The sequence below is a fragment of the Euleptes europaea genome, chromosome 6 (genome assembly GCF_029931775.1).
Source record: "Euleptes europaea isolate rEulEur1 chromosome 6, rEulEur1.hap1, whole genome shotgun sequence".
Taxonomy (NCBI): domain Eukaryota; kingdom Metazoa; phylum Chordata; class Lepidosauria; order Squamata; family Sphaerodactylidae; genus Euleptes; species Euleptes europaea.
The window spans coordinates 14,354,779-14,376,892 of record NC_079317.1 but is presented as its reverse complement, the minus strand read 5'-3'; positions in this window follow the sequence as shown (position 1 = coordinate 14,376,892).

Here is a 22,114-nt window from a genome sequence, read left to right as displayed (position 1 = left end):
ACGTTTGGTGAGCATCTCAGAAGGTTTCTTGCATACCATTCGGATGGCCTTTTCCAGAGCTGTTCAAGGATCCTCTCAAGAGTGGCTGGGCCCCCTCTTCTGCACTTTGCCAATAATTCATAGAATTATAGAATCATAGAGTTGGAAGGGGCTGTACAGGCCATCTAGTCCAACCCCCTGCTCAATACAGGATCAGCCTAGAGCAGTGGTGGCGAACCTATGGCACGCGTTCCAGAGGGGGGATGCAGAGCCCTCTCTGTAGGCACGTGCACCGTCACCCTAGCACATCTAGAGAGTTGAAAATCCAAGGCAAAATCTCTCGTGCATTTTGGCCATTTGTTCCCTCCCTTCGCCTGCTGGCCGTGCTAAGACTCTGCGGGATCCGCCCGGGCCTGCCTTCCACCTTCCTTTCCCCCCTGCTTCCCGGAGTCTCCTGATGGGCCTCCGAGCAGCTGAGCAGCTCTGGAGGAGCAGCAGCAGCAGGCGGCGGCGGGGCGGGCATGGAGCAGCAAAGCCGGGGGCTGCTGCTGCTGCTGCTGCTGTCTGCCCAGGTCGGCGCACAGTACGACAAATACAGCTTCCGCAGCTTCCCAGCAGCCGAGCTGCTGCCGCTGCAGCACACCTATGCCTACGTGCTGGAGCAGTACGAGGGCGAGGGCTGGAAGGAGAGCGTCCACGCCCTGGAGGCCAGCCTGCGCCTCCACCGCCTGCTGCGCAACAGAGAGGCGCACTGCCACCAGGAGTGCGCCGGCGGCAGCGAGGCACCGTGGGATCCCTGGCTCAGGAAGCCGGCCTTTGGAGAGCCGGGCCCCGGCGCCACGCCGGACGAGGGGCTGGCTGAGATGGAGTTCTTTGGGCGTGTCCTGCGGCACGCCTGCTGCCTGCGGCGCTACCCGCAGGCCGAGACTCTGCGTGACTTCCAGTGATGCACCCCTTACCTGTACTTGCACTACAGGAGACCCCCGGGAGACCGCCCGGCCACGCTATCCTGTGCAGAGCGACTCCGCTAGCATAGGATGAAGTGGGGATGTTAATGTATGAGTTATTTTTTCTAAACTAAAACCTCAGTATTCAGGTTAAGTTGCCATGTTGGCACTTTGCGATAAATAAGTGGGTTTTGGCTTGCAGTTTGGGCACTCGGTCTCTAAAAGGTTCGCCATCATTGGCCTAGAGCATCCCTGACAAGTGTTTGTCCAGCCTGTGCTTAAAGACTGCCAGTGAAAGGGAGCTCACCACCTCCCTAGGTAGCTGATTCCACTGTCGAACAACTCTTACTGTGAAAAACATTTTTCCTGATATCCAGGCGGTGCCTTTCCAGCTGGATATTGGGGGGGGGGGATTACAGTAAGAACTGTTTGACAGTGGAGTCAGATCCCTAATTCAGACCCATTTCCATTGCTGGCTGGAGGCAGACATCAGCTGACCTCTCCTGACACTGCCATATGTCCTGCATTATCCTTTCGAGTGTCATGGCTGTTATTGACAGACCAGGGACGCACTTGTCCATGCCCATGGGAGACAGTGTCAAATCCTCCTTCTCTGAGTGACATTGAAATTCTGAGTGGTGTCCTGCAGCTGTGTGATTCCTCAGTGACCTGAGCAGCCAGCAGGGCATGTTCTACTTGCAGGGAATGAAATCTGTCTGGAGCCCATCAAAAAGTTGCATCTCTCTCTCTTTCCTGCTTGAGGCCAGGAAACACACAATTACAAGCAAGCCTGTCCACCTATACAGACAGCAGAAGAAGAAGAGTTGGTTTTGATACCCCGATTTTCTCTACCTTTTTAAGGAGACTCACACAGGCTTACAATCGCCTTCCCTTCCTCTCCCCAGACACCCTGTGAGGTAGGTGGGGCTGAGAGAGTTCAGAGAGAACTGAGTTTGGGGGAGGGGAGGGACCTCAATGCCATAGAGTCCAATGGCCAAAGCGGTCCTTTTCTCTAGGTGAACTGATTTCTATCGGCTGGAAATTAGTTGTAATAGTGGGAGATCTCCAGCTAGTACCTGGAGGTTGAAGAATCAATACAAAGTTAGCCTGTTGTTACGCAGGTAATAAATAAGAAACAACAGAATGACCAAACAACAAATGATATGCAAGGGTGAGCGTTGTTGTCAATATATCAAAAAAGTGCAGCAAAGTGCAAGAACATGTAACAAGACACAACTTGTTGTCGCGAGAATTTTCAGTATTGATCATTAGTTTATATTAAAAATATTAGTAATCTATATTAAAAGAGTTTGGGTTGAAATTGACCACATACATTATCACCTATAGACCTGACTTTCAGAAAGCAGCTATTAGCTGACATCAGCTCCAAGCAGGACTCTGACCTAAAAGGGTCATAAGTAATTGCATCGCCAGCAATTAACCACCCAAAGCACATCAGATGCCCCAAAATTTATGCAAGGTTATAAAAACAGACAACAAATCAAGGGAAAAGATTGTTTTGGAACATTGATGGACAATCAGATATCAAAGCAGACAGTTAAAAGAATTATTATGGAACAAGATATTTCTAAACAATTAAGTCATGATTTGCAGAAAACTCATTTCGTAAGAATGTGACAGGGAGGGGTCATTTGGGACCCCCTCTCCTCTCTATAAAGGAACAACCCAAAACCCCAGTTCTTTGTCCTTCCACTGAGGGACCACAGACCCTTTGAATGGTTGCCATCTCTGTCTCTCTCTCTGGAAGTGACCCAGGGGCCTCTGTATCTGTGTCTGTCAATATGTATGTTTGTTAAGTACTGTCATATATGTTAAATATTGCTTTCTCCTTTGCTTCATATTCTTTTTGTAAGTTCAGTAAAACTGTTTACTACTTATATTGCTTGAATGCTGTTTGAGAATAACTGTGGAAGAATGCTTCTCTGTATGAAAGGTTCTTTTATATCCAAATCTCTCTGGGTTGCTTTTTGGTAAGTGAAGCAGGCAGAGAGGGCCATGCACAATGAACTAGAAGGTGGGGGGCACACAACAGATTCCCGCCACACTTGTATACAAAATGCAATCATAAACGAAATACAAAAGTACAAAAATACAAAAATACCAAAGTGTCAAAGAAATATGGTCCTCTTAGTTCACACTGTGAACCTAGTAAAAGGTGCCTCCAGGGCTATCCACCTGTTTGCTTTATAGCATGAGTTCTTGGACATAAACAGCTGCTGTAGAGTTCCCTTGACCTGTATCAAGGATGTAGGAATACAGGGATCCGGTAATCTTCCTGTTTCGATGATTAATCTTCCTCAGAATAGGACGTGGACTAGCTCACATGTCAGAATGAGAGAAGTTGCATATAATTTGTTGTTTGGCCATTCTGTTGTTTCTTATTTAGTACCTGGAGGCTGGAAACCCTAGGAGAGGAGGGAGCTCAGCAGGCTTTAATGGCATAGACTCCACCCTCCAAAGCAGCCATTTTCTCCAGGGGAACTGATCTCTGTCGCCTGGAGACAAATTGCAATACTGGGAGATCTCCAGGCCCCACTTTGAGGTTGGCAAACATAGCTGGCCTCCATAGCCCCCCCCCCAAAAAAAACACATTTTGTTATTAAATATGTGGGGCTCTGCTGGGCCCTCAGTGGTTTCATACCAGTTAAGTGCCATCTTTTTTATTTATTAATTATTCCATATGATTTTAACAGATGATGTTTTATGGTCTGGTTGTATTTTTGTATTGATTTGTTGTTACCTGCCCTGAGCCTTGGCCAGGGACTGAGGGCAAGAGTCAAGTCCAAATAAAATAAAATAAAACAGCTACCATGTTTGTGGAAAGCTCTCCCTGGAAAAATCTGCAGGGTGGGGGAGAAGGAGGAGGGTAGTTTTTTCAGTGCCGAGTCTACTTCACAGGGTTGTTGTGACTCCGAGCTCCGCTGAAGAAGATATACATGTCATTTGAAGAATAAATCCATTTAAAATGCCGTTAACCTTTTGTGCCGGGAGCGATGCTTTGCTTACCCATATTCATCTCCCATCCATTGCTCACCGAAGGCCTCCACTTAATTTTTAACGTCGCCAACATTTTCCGGAGTGATCCATTTTGCACGCGAAATGCTCTCCCTTTAATTGCCTTCGCATCCCGGCCCTCCGCACTTTCCTTCCAACTCTTTAATTTTTCGTTTCCAGACCATCAAACACAGGTTAAGTGAATTCTGTAGGTTCGTTACCTCCAGTTTTTATCTGATTTATTCTTCTGAAGCTTGAGTAATTTGCCACACGGCTCCCTTAGAAGATAGTTTGTTTATGCTTGTTCCCCTCTTTTTTTTCTAAGTATCTTCTCTGAAATCTGCCACAGAAAGACCAAGCAGGGTTCTTCCTCGACGTATTGATTGGCCTTCAAATTGACTGTCTCAGAAAGAGATTGCTTTCTATGCCTCCCTTGCTGTCTTTGCAAATGCTTCGTCCAATGTCTTTTAAAAACCTATTGTTTTCACCGCTGTCTCTGTGTTGGTTAGTCAAAGAGCTCCCCGGTTGTGTCTGTTTCCGTATGCTATGGATTGCAACTGATTGCAGTTCTTTAGGGCAGAGGCCATGGCTCAGTGGTAGAGCCTCTGCTTGGCATGCAGAAGGTCCCAGGTTCAATCCCCGGCATCTCCAGTTAAAGGGACTCGGCAAGTAGGCGATGTGAAAGACCTCAGCCTGAGACCCTGGGAAGCCGCTGCTGGTCTGAGGAGACAATACTCACTTTGAAGGACCAAGGGTCTGATTCAGTGTAACGCAGCTTCATATGTTCATGTGTTCCCTCTGTCTAGACCTTGGTTCAAAGATCCTCACACCAGCCTCTTGCAAAGCTCTATCTAGTCTCCAGCTAATTTTCCCCAATAAAAGGAGACCCCTATGCTTGGCATAACAAGGAAGGGAAGGAGATTATTGCAAGCCGGTTTGTTTGTCCTTAAAAAGGTAAAGGAAATTGACATATAAAAACCAACTCTACTTCTTATATCTTTGTTGCTTTTGAACCCCTCTCTTTCTCTTAAATTAGATTATAACAATACCTCAGACTTTGCTTTCAGAAGTCCAGCAGCATTTAATTTATTACACATCTCTTTCCCATGCAGTAATTCTGACAGTGGTCTTTTTGGGGGGACATATTGTCTCATCTGATGGATTAAACCCTGATTTAAGTAATGATGAGGCTGGGTTTTCCCAGGAAGTGACATTATGATGTTTGAGGGGTTTTTTTACTGGTGCAATGGGAGCTCGAGGCAGGGAATCCCATGCCCTAACTGGGGGTTGGCAGACCTGGATGGTCGGGACCTCCTCAGAAGACTTTCAGTGGGAAAGGCTCTAACCCAGGGGTGTCGAACATAATCCGGCCCCTTGAGAGCTCTGATCCTACCCATGAGCCAGCCGAGGCAGCCACCCCACACACAATCTTGATCTAGGCTGGCGAGGCATGGCCCAGCCCAACCTGACCAAGTGACATTTGTGTCATATCTGGCCCTCGTAACGATTTGAGTTTGACACCCCTGCTCTAACCCATGTTTGTGAGGCTGCGGCACAAATTTCTCTACCTGTCAGAATCGATGACTTCAACAGGGGGAGCTTCTAACCACCTCGCCTAGAAGCTTTTAGAGGAACTGAAAAAGGCCCTATTTCTGAATTTTCCATGACAACGGAGCCGCACCTGATAAAGGGGGAGGCATGATACATCTTGTTTACTTAATCTCTGTAGAGCCCACGCTTAACAAACAGCATCCAGGCACTTAACAAGGTGTCCTTGCCCCCTTATCATACCTATGAAAGCAAACAACCAATCTTGCCATTCTTCTAGATTGAACTCCCCTGAACAGCTGAGCCTGAAGTGGACACAAAGAAAGACTTCATTTCGCTGCAGCCGAGAATTCAGGTTATATTTCCAGTAAACAATGAGTGGGTTGCTAAGAAGAGCCTGTGAATAATCACAAGGGGCTAGGGTTGTTGTTGTTTTATTCTCTAAAGCAAGAAGGTTCTAGAATAGCTTGCTTCCATTTTTTTCCTATCTAGGCATAATAAGGCTCTGAAGCGGGTCAATGCTTTTCAGCGCCTATGCTCTTAGAATGGACCCCTTCCTGAGAAGAAGTATGTTATCTTATTCAGTTAGACACCTACTAAGCAGGACTCAATGCTTCTTACCGAAGTAAGTTTTCTCTTGAAGTGCTCCAATAAATTATGAAAAGGATGTGAATGTATATACAGTTTATTTTACATAATATATAGGCCTGTAAATGGTTACAAAATTCTAAAACATGTTATAAAGTTCAGACATTATGAGTCTTAAACATGTTAATGTATGCAAGCAATCTTAAACAATCTCTATTCCTCTATATAAGAGCCCAAACCTTAAACCAGATGGACCAGGATAACCCAATCTCATTAGATCTTGACAGCTAAGCAGGGTCAGCCATGGATAGGGTTGCCAAATCCGGGTTGCGAATTACCTGGAGATTTTGGACGATGAAGAAAGCTGATAGGAAGAAAGCAGATTCCTTTGAAATGTGGTGTTGGAGGAGAGTGTTACGGGTTCCTTGGACTGCCAAAAAAACAAATCAGTGGGTTATAGATCAAATCAAGCCTGAACTGACCCTAGAAGCTAAAATGACTAAACTGAGGCTATCATACTTTGGTCACATTATGAGAAGACAAGTCACTAGAAAAGACAATCATACTAGGAAAAGTGGAAGGCAGCAGGAAAAGAGGAAGACCCAACAAGAGATGGATTGACTCTATAAAGGAAACCACAGCCCTCAGTTTGCAAGATATGAGCAGTTTGCAAGATATTTCTCCGGGTGAACTTATCTCTATCGGCTGGAGATCAGTTGTAATCATGGGAGATCTCCAGCTAGTACCTGGAGGTTGAGCAACAAAACAAGAACCAGCACGGTGACCAAGTTGCAATTAGTTATGTAATGAATGCAAGTAATATACAAAATTACAAAAATCCTCAACCTGAAGGTTGGCAACCCCACAGATGCAGAATGTAAATATTTGCAATATGTTCTGGGAACAGTACAAGAAATGTACTGTAAACCCCCACCCCACCCCCAAAAAACTCCTGATTTTAAAACGTTGGCTGTGCTATTCATTACACTGCAATCCTAAACAGAGTTACAGTCTTCTAAGGACAATGAGGTTAGGCTTACCATTTGCCAGGCTATGGCTGGAGAACTTCAGGTAATTCTGGCTGTTGCCCACCAATGCTCAGCTGTTGGGTTGATGGATACAGGCTACCCAAACAGGGGGAAGGTGCACTTGTCACCCCCGTGCAATGACACAGCTTCCGATGCCATTTGGAAGCAATGGTGTCACACCAGGGGCAATGCCTTAGCAACCAGCCCAGAAGTCTATGGGAATCATAGGTCAATTTTGCATGGGTACTTTCACTCATGTCCCCCCCCCAAGGGTCTGTCTCAGTTGTTTCTTGGAGTTATGCATGAGTTTTCCCTCCATTAGAGATGACCTTGCTGCCAGCCCTCACAAATCCCGGGACTTCTCGTTCCCCTGTTAACCCAATTCTTCCCTCTCCCCTGAACTCAGACCGTTTGAAACCCCCCTGTATAAGGCAAAGCGCAGGACAAAGAAGCTTGGTTTCTCTCACAGCAAGCGACAGCCAATTACAAAGTAGCATGTCAAGGGGCAAGAATTCAAATACTTCCTGCTTCCTCTGAGTTCTTTCGGAGCAGAAGGCTTTTAAAAATGAGGCTTGGGTCCTTTCAAATAGCTCCATTTTTTGTTTTTGTTCTTAAAATGCTTTTTTATGCAGCAACTTGGGTTTCAGGGAGGTGGAGGAACTTTTCTCTCACTACAGCCAATTATTAAGCAGCATTTCAAGGGGCGGGGATTCAAAAACTTCCTGATTTGAGTTTGGAGACTGCTGTTCATAGACTCCCAACAGGAAAGTGTGGGTCCAGCGAGCAACGAACCTCAGGTAAAACTCCCATGCATAAACAACCATAGACTTTGCAGGTGCATGCTAGAGCATCACCCCGGCACAACACCATTGCTTCCAGGTCATGACGGAGGCTGCATCATCGCATGGGGTAAGTTTCCACCTCTTGCCAGTTGCCAGGCTAACTGAAGTCAATGGGCTTAGAAGGGGGTAACTGTGTTTAAGATTGCCCTGTGTGCAAATGTTCTTTATGGGTTCAAAAAGGCATTTACCATTAACGGATTGTGGAAAGGTCAGATCAGCTCAATGACGGTTAACATTATGGATAACGATAAAAACGGGGAAAGGAGAGTTCACTCGAATGCATGGATGTGGAAAAGGTTGTAATGAGTTTTTGGTGTGTGTGTGTTTTTTTAAAGAATTTTCAGGTTGCCAGGGAGAGGGGGGAAACAATTATGAGAAGCTTTTGCAGCCTTTAATATTTTAAATTGCTTTTAATCGCCCTTTACATCACAAAAGGCCAGCCCTTGGTGTCTATAAATATCGCCATCTCCTTCCCGATTTCGTCTTGGCAGGCTGCTTTTCCAGCAACATGGATATTGATGAGATACTCGGGGCATTCCCGATCTCGGCATTATTTCTGCATTTTCAAACACAGCCTCCCGTGATCCTTTCTCACAAGCTGAATATATTTTTTTCACACATCATTTATTAGTGACTAATGGGCGGCTCCATCCACAGGCACCAAAAGACGACCATTTGTCTTCCGTAATGGCTGAATCTTCATAAACAAGGAGCGGCAGCAGCAGAAAACCTGCAGGGGAGGGTGATGCACACTCCCCAAAACCCTGTTTGGTTACAGCGTAGAAGAGAGGTACAGATAATGTATATATTTCCCATCTCTTTGGAGAACTGGAAGCTTTTAAAAAGTTACTTAATTATTTAGTACCAGAGGTATACCTGCCCTAACCTAAGGGGTGCCAGGCCCCTCTTCACCGCCAGCGGGAGGTTTTGGGGGAGAGCCTGAGGGGGCGGGCTTTGAGGAGGAGAGGGACTTCAATGCCATTGAGTCCAATTGCCAAAGCGGCCATTTTCTCCAGGTGAGCTGATCTCTATCGGCTGGAGATTAGTTGTAATAGCAGGAGATCTCCAGCTACCACCTGAGGTTGGCAACCCTACCTAACCTGGATGGCCCAGACTAGACAGATCTCATCATAGAACATGAGTAGAGCCCTGCTGGATCAGACCAAAGGCCCATCTAGTCCAGAATTCTGGTCACAGAGGGGCCAACCAGCTACCTGTAGGAAGCCCACGAACAACTACACCACCATCATCCAGCCTGTGCTCCCCAGCAACTGATTTAAGGAGGGATACTGCCTCTGGTACTGGAGGGAGTAGATATCCATCATGATTAGTAGCCTTTGATAGCCAAATTTGTCCACTCCCCTTTTAAAGACTTTCCTAGCCCAACAGAGGTCCAGCTGTCCTTGACCAGGGCCTTTTCGGCTTTCCTCCTCCTCCTCTTCCTCCTCTTCCTTCTTCTGCACCAGCCTGGTGAGTGTTGGACTGGGACCCTGGGAGACCTGGGTTTGAATCCCCACTTCTACCGTGGAGGCTTACTTGGTGACCTTGGGCCCATCACAAACTCTCAGCCTGGCCTACCTCACAGGTAAGGTTGCCAGCTCCAGGTTGGGAATTACCTGGAGATTTTGGGGGTAGAGCCTGAAAAGGGCGTAGTTTGGGGAGGGGAGGGACTTTAGTTCCATAGAGTTCAATTGCCATGTTCTCCAGGGGACCTGATCTCTGTCACCTGGAGATCAGTTGTAATAGCGGGAGATCTCCTACAACCATCTGGAGGTTGGCAACCCTACTCACAGGGCTGTTGCAAGAAAATAGAGAGGGGGAGAAGGACGTCGGAAGCTGCTTTGAATCTCAACTGGGGAGAGAAACAGGATACAATGCAAATAGGTAAAAAGTAAAGGTATTCCCCTGAGGAAGCACCAGGTCATTACTGACCCAATGGGGTGACGCCACATCATGATGTTTACTAGGCAGACTATGTTTACGGGGTGTTTTGCCATGCAAATGCATGCATGCATGTCATTTTATTCTTTAATCGTCATGTTTTGTTTTCATGTTGCAGATTCTTCATTCTAGTCTCCCTTGATTTCTATAGAAAACACATTTCCAATGATAACTCCCCTCTGCCCTCATCAGATTGGCGTGACCTTCTTAGGGACTGTGCCACCCATTCCACAGATCCTCCCTGACAATTGCAAGCAGGTAAGCAAAAGTGTCCTTCCTTGGGAGCAATCAAGATGCTCTTTTGCTGAGCCAGCACTCCCTCACAAAGGGCAGCTCCGCAGTGATTAATCTGTTAGGGGCCTCAAGCGGAGGGAGAAAGCTGAAATGCGACGGATGTATAGTTCAAACCCATGTAGTGACTAGGAAATGGGATATTTTAGCTTCTAATACAGGACACAAAATAGCCTCATCAAACTGAGCAGCCAAGCCTATGATGGGCATCCAGGTCAATGAGAGTTTCCCCTTGCACATTTGCCCGATTGCAACAGGATACTATGGTCATTTATGCGTGGGAGTTTTACCTGAGGTTAGTTGCTTGCCGGACCCACACTTTCCTGTTGGGAGTCTATGCACCAGCAGCCTCCAAGCTCAAATCAAGTCCCCACCCCTTTAAATGCTGCTTCATAATTGGCTGTAGAGAGAGAAAGGTTCCCTCCACGCCCAAACCCAATTGCCGCATAAAAAAAGCATTTTAAGAACACAAAACAAAAATCGGAGCAATCTGAAAAGAAGGGGGGGGGAGAAATCCAAGCCTCGTTTTTTTTTTTAAAAAAAGCCTTTCTTCTGCTCAGACAGAGCTCCGAGGAAGCAGGAAGCATTTGAATGCCTGCCTCTGGACATGCTGCTTTGTAACTGGCTGTGAGCGAAACTATGCTTGTGTGTCCCAATCTTTGCCTTATGCCTGGGGATTTAACCCAGGCTGAGCTCAGGGGAGAGGGAAGAATCGGGTTAACAGAGGGACTGGAAGTCCCAGGATTTGTGAGGGCTGGCAACGAGGTCATCGCTAATGGGGGGAAAACTCATGCCTAACTCCAAGGAACAACTGAGACAGACAGGGGTGAACTTGAGTGAAAGTACCCATGCATAAATGACCTATCACTCCTGTATCCCAGTACAACATTTTTTTTAAAGGACTTTGTCCGTTCAAACCATTTAGCAGCAAAGTTCTCCAGGGCTTATCTGTCAAAGGCTGTTTATCAACCATTATATTTGATAATACAAACAAGTAAGGTGTGAGTTCTTTGAACTATAACCAGAGAACCAGACCAAAAACCTGTAGAGACTTTTATCTTTTATTTTTTTTAAAGAAATAGTTCTCTTTATTATGCAAGACATTGAGAAATACAGGCATGTGAAAATTAACCCTGCAATTACTGTAAAAATAAGTGCTAAATTATCAACGTTCCTGGTGTTCCTCAATCATATTATAGTGAGTAATACTTTAAAAGCAAACAAGTTTTCAGGTTTTTGTCTCACTGCTTTTAGGGATTATCATAAATGCCCAGGTCAAACACACCCAGAAATTTTACCTAGTCTTCTTCTGTGACTTCCATCCAGAGAAATCTTATTTGCTTATCACAATAGTACATCTTTATAGAAAAATATCAGTCTTAACTTTTTCTAAATCTCTTTTATCATAATCACATGATTACGGTCTAGATAAGTGATTGGGTCTTAACTAAATATGAGATAATCATTGTAAGTGCAAATGAGCCAATCAGCAGGTGCATATGAATCACATCTGATGAAGCCAGATTAGAAAGCCAAACTTAACCTCTATTAAAAAGCAATTCATCTAATTTTCTGTAACTGTTTCAATTAACTGTCAAAGATTAAAGTAACTTCAAGCAAACAGGGTTCGCTGACAGGTGAAGAGTGCATAAATTCTCAGTTGACCTCCTTAATCATCAAGAAACAAAACTGGTGAAGTCATCAGATACCAAAAGCCCCGTGGCACAGAGTGGTAAGCTGCAGTACTGCAGTCCAAGCTCTGCTCACGAACTGAGTTCGATCCCGACGGAAGTCGGTTTCAGGTAGCCGGCTCATTGACTCAGCCTTCCAGCCTTCCGAGGTCAGTAAAATGAGTACCCAGCTTGCTGGGGGTAAAGGGAAGATGACTGCGGAAGGCAATGGCAAACCACCCCGTAATCGAAGTCTGCCTAGGAAACGTTGGGATGTGACATCACCCCATGGGTCAAGAATGACCCGGTGCTTGCACAGGGGACCTTTACCTTTACCTTTTTAATCAGATACCACTACACTTAGATGAGAAAGGGCGGATATGCAGGTAAAGTTGGAGAAGGGAGGGACTTCGATGCCATAGAGTCCAATTGCCAAAGTAGCCATTTCCTCCAGGGGAGCTGATCTCTGTTGCCTGGAGATCAGTTGTCATAGCGGGAGATCCCCAGCCACTACCCGGAGGTTGGCAACCCTTAATCTGGAGATCTGTTGTAATAGCAGGAGATCTCCAGCCACAACCAGGAGGTTGGCAACCCTACAGAGCACGAGCCTTTCAAGAGAGAGCAACAGCCCACTCTTGACAAGTCGTAAATTTGGCAGCTGTGTCAAGTGCGCAGATAACTTCTCTCCCTGGCCCCATTTTTTTACAGCACCCTCTTTATCACCATCTCGGAGAGGATAACAGTGGGCTATAACCGTTTCCTCTCATCAGATTGTCATCATAAAGACGGGAGCTCCATTTTCAGCTAAATGCTAAGTTATGGGCAGGAGGGACAACGTCTGCCATTCCCCTCCTGTCCCATTTCCCTGCGAGTGAGTAAAACAAATAATCTTCCAGCGCTGTCTCAAGGGGATACGTTTACTCACTGCAAATAGAGTTTAGAGCAGGCTTTATAGTCGTTCAACCATTGCAGGACGTATTAAACAAGGCACATTGTTCCTCTAGTTTGATTCTTCACATAAGGAAAACATGTATGCCTTGGCTTCTGCTCAGTGATAACCTGAACAGCATTTATGACACTTCAAAAAGGGCTTGGGCACATTTCATGGGAAGAAAGTCTAAAGAATCATAGAATCACAGAGTTAGAAGGGACCACCAGGGTCATCTAGTCCAACCCCCTGCACAATGCAGGAACTTCACAACTACCTCCCCCCATGCCCCCAGTGACCCCTACTCCATGCCCAGAAGATGGCGAGGATGCCCTCCCTCTCATCATCTGCTTAAGGTAATAGACAGATGGCCATCTAACCAAGTCCTATGAGGAAAGGTTGAAGGAGCTGGGTATTTTTAGCCTGAAGAGAAGAAGACTGAGAAGGGACATGATAACCATCTTCAAGTACTTAAAGGGCTGTCATATAGAGGATGGTGCCGAGTTGTTTTCTGTTGCCCCAGAAGGTCGGACCAGAAGCAACGGGTTAAAATTAAATCAAAAGAGTTTCCATCTAGACGTTAGGAAGAATTTTCTAACAAATTAGAGTGGTTCCTCAGTGGAACAGGCTTCCTTGGGAGGTGGTAAGCACTCCTTCCCTGGAGGTTTTTAAGCAGAGACTAGATGGCCATCTGTCAGCAATGCTGATTCTATGACTTTAGGCAGTTCATGAGAGGAAGGGCATCTTGGCCAGCTCCTGGGCATTGAGTAGGGGTCACTGGGTATGTGTGGGGAGGTAGTTGTGAGATTCCTGCATTGTGCAGGGGGTTGAACTAGATGACCCTGGTGGTCCCTTCCAACTCTATGATTCTATGATGTTGTTATTCTATCATTCTAACCTCTTCTTAAAAACCTCCAGGGAAGGAGAGCTCACCACTTCCCAAGGAAGCCTGCTCCACTGAGGAACCGCTCTAACTGTTAGAGAGTCTAAGAATTAAACTGTTGAAGAGTCTAAGGCGTTTCAGTTTAGATAAAAGAGAAACGGGGGATGTCAGAGACATTTATTAACTTGTGAATGGGGAAGAGAAAGTGGATAAAGAGAACTTTTTTCTCCCTCTCCCTTAATACTAGAACGCAGAGGCGCCAAATGAAGTTGATGGGCAAAAAAATCAGGACAGACCCAAAAAAATGCTTCTTTACCCAATGCGTAATTAAATTCTGGAATTCTCTGCCAGTGGACATGGGATGGTAGGGATGCCAATCTCCAGGTGGGACCTGGGTAGGGTTGCCAACACTGGGTTGGAAAATACCTGGAGCTTTTGGGAGGGACTTCAGTGCCATAGAGTCCAATTGCCAAAGTGGCCATTTCCTCCAGGGGAGCTGATCAATGTCTGGCCAATTAACCTTTGACTACATGTGCTGGGAGGCAACATCAGGGGACAGCCTCAGCCTCTGGGCTCTGTTTGTTGGCCCTCCAGGGCCCCTGGTTGGCCACAGTGAGAGACGGGATGCTGGACTAGACAGAGCTCTGGTCTGACCCAACGAATCTCCTTCTATTTGCCAGTCACTAACAAGAAACAACCATCAGCACAATTTTTGCATTCAGCCGAGAGGGCCTGTGTTTATCAGAAGCAGCCAAACTTAAGTTATATTCATGTAATATTCATTGCTACAGTCCTGAGATTTTCATTTATTTCTCCTCCCTCCTGGAGAAAGATCCTTATTTAGCATTCTGGAACCCGGTTTGCCCTTGTGCGTATTAATTCCAAGTTGAAAGTAATTAAGAGGTCAATTAATTCCTTCGTTTTAATCTACAGGGTAATCAGGCATTCCCGATCAGCAGGGGCGGCCCACAAGCTAACCTGTGTGAAATAAAACATTTCCTGTCTTAACTACAGTTACAAATGTAAACCGACTGTGGAAATGTAAGGCCAGCAATCCAAGGGAACAGAACAATTTCCCGTGAATGAACAACACCCCAAGCATGTCTGTTCTTCTAATTGATTGATAGAAAATTCTGTTCCAGGATGTCTGCTGCTGCTTCGCAGACTCCTCTTTTCAAAAATCAGATCCCAGCATGGAAAAGACAAGCAAACAAAAGCAGCCAATGTGTGTGTGTGTTAAGTACCATCAAGTTGCTTCTGATGTATGGCAACCCTATGAATCATTGAGTCATAGTATCATAGAATCATAGAGTTGGAAGGGACCACCAGGGTCATCTAGTCCAATCCCAAAATTCACAACTACCTCCCCCACACACACCCAGTGACCCCTACTCCATGCCCAGAAGATGGCCAAGATGCCCTCCCTCTCATCATCTGCTCAAGGTCATAGAATCAGCATTGCTGACAGATGGCCTTCTAGCCACTGCTTAAAAACCTCGAGGGAAGGAGAGCTCACCACCTCCTGAGGAAGCCTGTTCCACTGAGGAACTGCTCTAACCGTTAGAAAATTCTTCCCAATGTCTAGACGGAAACTCTTTTGATTTAATTTCAACCTGTTGGTTCTGGTACAACCTTCTGGGGCAACAGAAAACAACTCGGCACCATCCTCTATATGACAGCCCTTCAAGTACTTAATTATTGATCTCCAAAATGTCCTATTATTAACAGCCTTGCTCAGGTCTTGCAGACTGAGGGTCGTGGCTTTGTTGACTGAGTCAATCCACCTCATGCTGGGTCTTCCCTTTTTCCTGCTGCCTTTAACATTCCTTAGCATTATTGACTTTTCCAGTGAATCTTGTCTTCTCATAATGTGACCAAAGTAAGACAGCCTCAGTTTAGTCATTTTAGCTTCTAGAGAGAGTTCAGGCTTGATTTGATCTAAAGTCCACAGGTTTGCCTTTTTGGCAGTCTACGGTATCCGTAACACTCTCCTCCAATTGCCAATAGTCACTGTGTAATCATCACAGTGTGTTAATGCTCTGGTTACATAAGAACACAAGAAGAGCCCTGCCTGGATCGGACCAGTGGCCCATCTAGTCCAGCCTCCTGTCTCACACAGAGGCCAACCAGTTCCTCTGGAGGGCCAACACAGGGCACAGAGTCCGAGGCCTTCATAAGAACATCAGAAGAGCCCTGCTGGATCAGACCAGTGGTCCATCTAGTCCAGCCTCCTGTCTCACACAGTGGCCAACCAGTTCCTCTGGAGGGCCAACACAGGGCACAGAGTCCGAGGCCTTCATAAGAACATCAGAAGAGCCCTGCTGGATCAGACCAGTGGTCCATCTAGTCCACCCTCCTGTCTCACACAGTGGCCAACCAGTCACTGCAGGGCCAACAACAGAGCATAGAGGCCGAGGCCTGCCCCTGATGTTGCCTCCTGGCACCGGTAGTAGGTTTACTGCCTCTGAATGCTCCTGTTATCAAATCAGGCCCTTTGGCATTGGGTGCTGAGGTGCAAAAGGGGGACAAGGAGGAAGGTTTGGCCTCTATATTTCTCTAACCTGCCAGAACTTAGAACGTTCTTTAAAAATGTAACATTCAAAGTTATCTGGGAATAATAATTTTAAAAAGGTAAAGGTCCCCTGTGCAAGCACCGGGTCATTCCTGACCCATGGGGTGACATCACATCCTGATGTATACTAGGTAGACTGTGTTTACGGGGTGGTTTGCCCATGCCTTCCCCAGTCATCTTCCCTTTACCCCCAGCAAGCTGGGTACTCATTTCACCAACCTCAGAAGGACGGAAGGCTGAGTCAACCTTGAGCCGGCTACCTGAAACCGACTTCCGTCGGGATCGAACTCAGTTCGTGAGCAGAGCTTGGACTGCAATACTGCAGCTTACCACTCTGCGCCACAGGGCTCCTTATCTGGGAATACCCCAACATTAAATAGACAGCAATACCACTCCAGACTTACTATGAAATAAAATAAACCTTAACAATTAGGTCTCAAACCCAAACTTTGAATGGCTGCCCAAATAGTATTCACAGGTATAATTGGTAAATCCCGCTTCCCATTAAAAAAAAAAACCACGATTTTACATCTCAGTTCTGCCATACAGCCTTTTCTCCCAGGAGGGGCTGCTTTCATAGAAAGGAGCCAATTTTTCCACAAACAGAAAAGGCTGAATCGACACACTTCACTTCCAGGGATACTACAGCCATACCCTGGGGGTTTCTTTGGAGAATGGAGCTTACTGAATCGCACAGTTAAAGGTACCGGTAAGTAGCATTTCAGACAATGGAAGAAACAAGTTCCCACCGGCCCAAATTTAGCTTTTCAATGTGCTCTTTACCTGTGAATTGTTGGCTTCCGGCACTACGATTGTTTCATTTCCTTTCAACTCCAGCTCACATATGTGGCAGATGTTGTTCCTGGTTTCCACCTCTTCCTCCCAAGAGTAGCGCCAACCCCACTACAGGGAGACAATTGTGGCTTTTGGCATCCTATCCAGGAATTCTGAAGCGACGGCAAGATCTTTCTTGTGCAACGCAGGAAAGAGTTGCAAAGAATTATCTGCAAAAGGTCTTGTCCTTCCTAAAGTTAGGAGAATGATATTCTTTCCTACCTGTATCTGATGAAGGGAGCTTCGACTCTTGAAAGCTCATAGCCCGAAAATTAGCCATGCTCCCTCTCCCCACCCCCCACCCTGCCCAGTCTTAACCTCTGGGTGCCAGTGGACAGCCAGCGTGGTGTAGTGGTTAAGAGCGGTGGTTCGAAGTGGTGGACTCTGATCTGGAGAACCGGGTTTGATTCCCCACTCCTCCGCATGAGCGGCAGACTCCGATCTGGTGAACTGGTCTTCTTTCCCCACTCCTACACATGAAGCCAGCTGGGTGACCATGGACCAGTCACAGCTCTCTCAGCTCCACCCACCTCACAGGGTGTCTGATGTGGGGAGGGGGAGGGAAGGCGATTGTAAGCCAGTTTGATTCTTCCTTAAGTGGTAAGAGAAAGTCGGAATATAAAAACCAACTCTTCTTCTTCTTCTTTACCATGCTGCCTTCTCTCCCCACCCCCATCCCTAGTATCCATCCCGTAATAACCTCCTGCCAGCACAAAGGTATCATAACGCCACCGCTATTTGTTTCTTGCTGGCAAAGCATTGTTCTCTGCCGGCATGTGAGAATTTATTTTGCAACCTTATCCTCCCTGGCAGGAGTAACTCGTGGGAAGAGTTGCTGTGTAAGAGATCCTGACTCCCCACACTTCCGTTCCAAAATCTAAATAAGACATATCTAAAAAAAAAAATCATGTAAGCCAACTGAATTCAATCGGTTTGGTAGCGCTGCAAACTGCGAGTTAATATCGGAGACCTTTGGCCGCTGTGGCCGGGCTCCCCCCCCCCCCCACTTCCAGAATACATATTTTATTTCACCTGTTTTTATTTCCCATCATTTTTTGTTGCTGTTATTCCAAGTTTTAGGGCTTTGTAATTAAGCCAAGAGCTGCGCTGGGGCATGAGTTACGGCCGCGGGAGTCACGCCTAGTGTGCTGTTAAGCACCAGACTGAAGGCCAAGCGCACCAGTCCTGGATTTACTGTGCCATAAACAATACCCTTGTGAGTCTTCCTGGGGAAGCAAACCCTCACAACCGAAAGAAAAGGAATTCTGCGCCGAGGCTACCGTTCTTTACGGGTTTTCCTACTCGCGTTGTTCGAGAGCCACAACAGAAGGACCTGCCTCACACAGAGACAGGCCCTCGGTCCATCTAGACCAGTGGTTCCCAAACTTTTCGGGCTACCGCCCCCTCGGCTCCACAAACTCGACCCCAGCACCCCCTTACCCTATCCTATAAAAAGCATTTTTGAAATGGGGGTTTGCATGACCCAGTAAAAAAGATGATAACAATAACATTTCAAAACGGTAACAATTAATTGCACATCTATTCAAAATCAAATTCAGCCCGGATAACCTACAAGAACCAATGAACTCTGACCATGAAAGCCTTCGACAAATTCAAACTATTTTAGTTGAAATTTATTCAACCAAACCAGCATGGTGCCATAGCTTGATCTATTGTAGATTAGTGAACGACACCGTCGAAGGGGCCCACCTCTAGCGCTCCCCCTGCTGCCCTCTTGCCTCTTAGTGCCCCCTTGTAATCCCACCCCCCAAGGGGTGGTACTGCCCACTTTAGGAACCACTGATCTAGACCAACCCCATCTACTCCAAGGACATCCTTTAGGCCTGAAGAATTAAATTGCTTTTTATGACATTCTTGACCGCTTCCTTCTGACTTCAGGAGGCCAGCAAAGCGTCCTTGCACGCAGCTCTCGCAGATCAGACAGGCAACAAAGTATGCCAGCATGGTGTAGTGGTTAAGAGTGGTGGTTTGGAGAGGTGGACTCTGATCTGGAGAACTGGGTTTGATTCCCCATTCCTCCTCATGGGCAGCGGAGTGAGGTAGGTGGAGTGGAGAGCGTGTGACTAGCCTAAGGCCACCCAGCTGGCTTCGTGTGTAGGAGCGGGGAAACAAATCCAGTTCGCCAGATTAGTCTCCGCCGCTCATGTGGAGGAGTGGGGAATCAAACCCGGTTCTCCAGATCAGAGTCCACCGCTCTTAACCACTACACCACGCTGGCATTCCCCACCCCCACTGGAGGAACGGGAGCCCTCCTCCCATCCCCAGCTTTGGCAATCATCCCTTTCACTCACTGTGTAAAATTGCCTTTCGATAAAGGCAACAGACCTATACAACGTTCGCTTCCGATCTGGTATTTTTGGAAATAAGAAGGCCCCAAGGAACTCTTCCCTCCCTCCCCCTTCTATACAACATTACATTGATCACATTGCTGCAAAACAAAGGAAAAGGGATTAGACGCCTACCTGGGCTTTGGCTGCCACGGGGGAGCTCTAAGCACCTGCGCAGAGGCTAAAAAGCTAATTTCATAACGTTATAACTGCCTGTCAGATCGGTAGCGCACTGAGCCCGGCGGGAGCGCAGGCGTTTGAATGGAATCTGGGCGTCTCCTTCCAGCGCATTACCCCACATTCTTTTATTCAAGAGGTAATGGGATTCCAGTGTGTTCTACCTTGCTTGCTCCCCTCCCCAACCCCACATACTTTCCTTTGCCCAGCTGATGGCAGTTTTTCCAACCTCCTTCCCCCCCGCACCCATACTTTGCTACGCAGCCTTCGGTGTAGGAAACCATCATGTCCTTTCTGTTGTTATGAAGTTAGCATTCCTATTTTATAGGCATGATGTATTCGGGGCCATCCATCTTCTATCTCCGTGGTGTGTTTAGAAGGTGGCACTGATTAAACGCCCATAATAGAGGACATTAATTTCCCCGTCAGTTGAAAAATCACCATTGTAAATTTTTCCTAGTCACTTTGTATACATCAGTGAATGATGTTCAACACAGAGCTGTGTGTGTGTTATTTGGGCAGCGGAGGCTGCTGGATTCGTGTGGTGTCAAGCAAGTAGGAAGGGGACATCCAAGAAGGCAGTCTGAACTGTGTGAGGTAGGGTTGCCAGGTCCCTCCTCGCCACCAGTGGGAGGTTTTGGGGGCGGAGCCTGAGGCGGGTGGGGTTTGGGAAGGGGAGGAACTTCAATGCCATAGAGTCCAATTGCCAAAGCAGCCATTTTCTCCAAGGGAACTGTTCTCTGTTGGCTGGAGATCAGATCTAATAGCAGGAGTTTTCCAGCCACTACCTGGAGTAGGGTTGCCAAGTGCCAGGTGTTGGTGGGCAAACCCCCGCCATTCCACCTGGCTGCCCGTCAACCAGCTGAGGGTCAGCGGGCAAGGCGGGCACTCGTGGCTGCCCACTGCACCACGCCACATCTGGTTGTAAACTGGAAGCACCGCATTGCAAGGGCTGTTTACCACTCAAACTCCCAGTTTACCACTCCACTCGGAGTTAGAGTGGTAAACGACCTTTTGCAATGCGTTTACAACCAGAAGGGCTGCATCACAATGCAAACTCTCCGTTTGAGTGGTAAAGGCCCCTTTGTAAACCAGAAGTGATGTGATCGCGTTGGTGCGGCCGCGCACCCACGCGATCTTTTCCTTCCTCTGCCCCAAAAACCACCCGCTGGAGGAGAGGGAGGACCTGGCAGCCCTAACCTGGAGGTTGGCAAGCCTAGTGTGAGGCCAATATTAGAGATCTGGGTTGGGAAATTCCTGCCTATTGTTGGGGTGGAGTCTGGAAAGGGAGGGTTTGCAGGGGGGGTAGTCTGCAGGGGTGCGATGCCATAAAGTCCGCCCTCTGAAGCTGCCGTTTTCCCTGGGGAAACTGATCTCTGTAGTCTGGAGATGTGTCTGAAGAAAAGGCGGGGTAGAAATGTTTTTCATTATCAAATAAATAATAAAGGAATCTTTAAAATACAGTCCTGATTCCATTTGAGTGCCTACCATGATTCCTGCTAATAGAGGTCTGAAAAGATGGGTGGTCCGTTTATGGATTTTCAACCCTACATCTAGTTGTTTCCTGAGATGCCTGAATACCAAAGTCTGCTAGTGACCACTAAATAAAAAATCTTTTCTATGTCCGAGCCAGAGAGCGCACTTTGAATCTGAATATCCGAAGGCACCGAGCCGTGACTCCGTAAACCGTTCATTTCACGTCCTGCACTTCATTTTCTGTACTGTCAGGTTTGCGAGAGATGTGAATTGCTTTACTACACTTCTTTTCATAATTTTTCAAAGGCTCAAAGGCTTTCAACATTAAAGCGCCGAGACCGCTGCCGCTGTGACCGTCAAAGGTTTGAATATCCGCGTTCCACGTCAAGACATGTGGGTTTTTCCTCCCTTGATTGTCAGGGCCGCAAACGTAAGGTGGAGTATGAAAGCAGAAATCAATCTGCCACTTACAGCCTGCCACAAAGGTCCTACTGTCAGAACCTTGCTGACAATTGGTGCACCTGAATCGCAGGGCAGGGGGAAAGCGAGGCTCACAACACAGAGCCACACTAGCAAAAACTTGTGTTTCTTCAGAGAACGAAGCAGATCTGAAGTATCTCTTCATACAACACATAGTTACGTTGTGGAACTCCCTGCCCCAGGATGTGGTGATGGCTGCCGACCTGGAAGGCTTTAAGAGGAGAGTGGGCACATTCATGGGGGATAGGACTATCCATGGCTACTAGTCATGATGCTTTGAGTGGCCCCACGAGCTAAGAATAATTGGAGCAGAAGGGCTTTGGAGCAGAAGACAGCCAGCGTGGTATAGTGGTTAAAAGCAGTGGTTTGGAGCAGTGGAATCTGATCTGGAGAACCGGGTTCGATTCCCCACTCCTTCACATGAGTGTCGGATGCTAATCTGGTGAACTGGATTTGTTTCCCCGCTCCTACGCATGAAGCCAGCTGAGTGACCTTGGGCTAGTCACAGCTCTCTTCTAGCTCTCTCAGCCCCACCTACTGCGCAGGGTGTCTGTTGTGGAGTGGGGA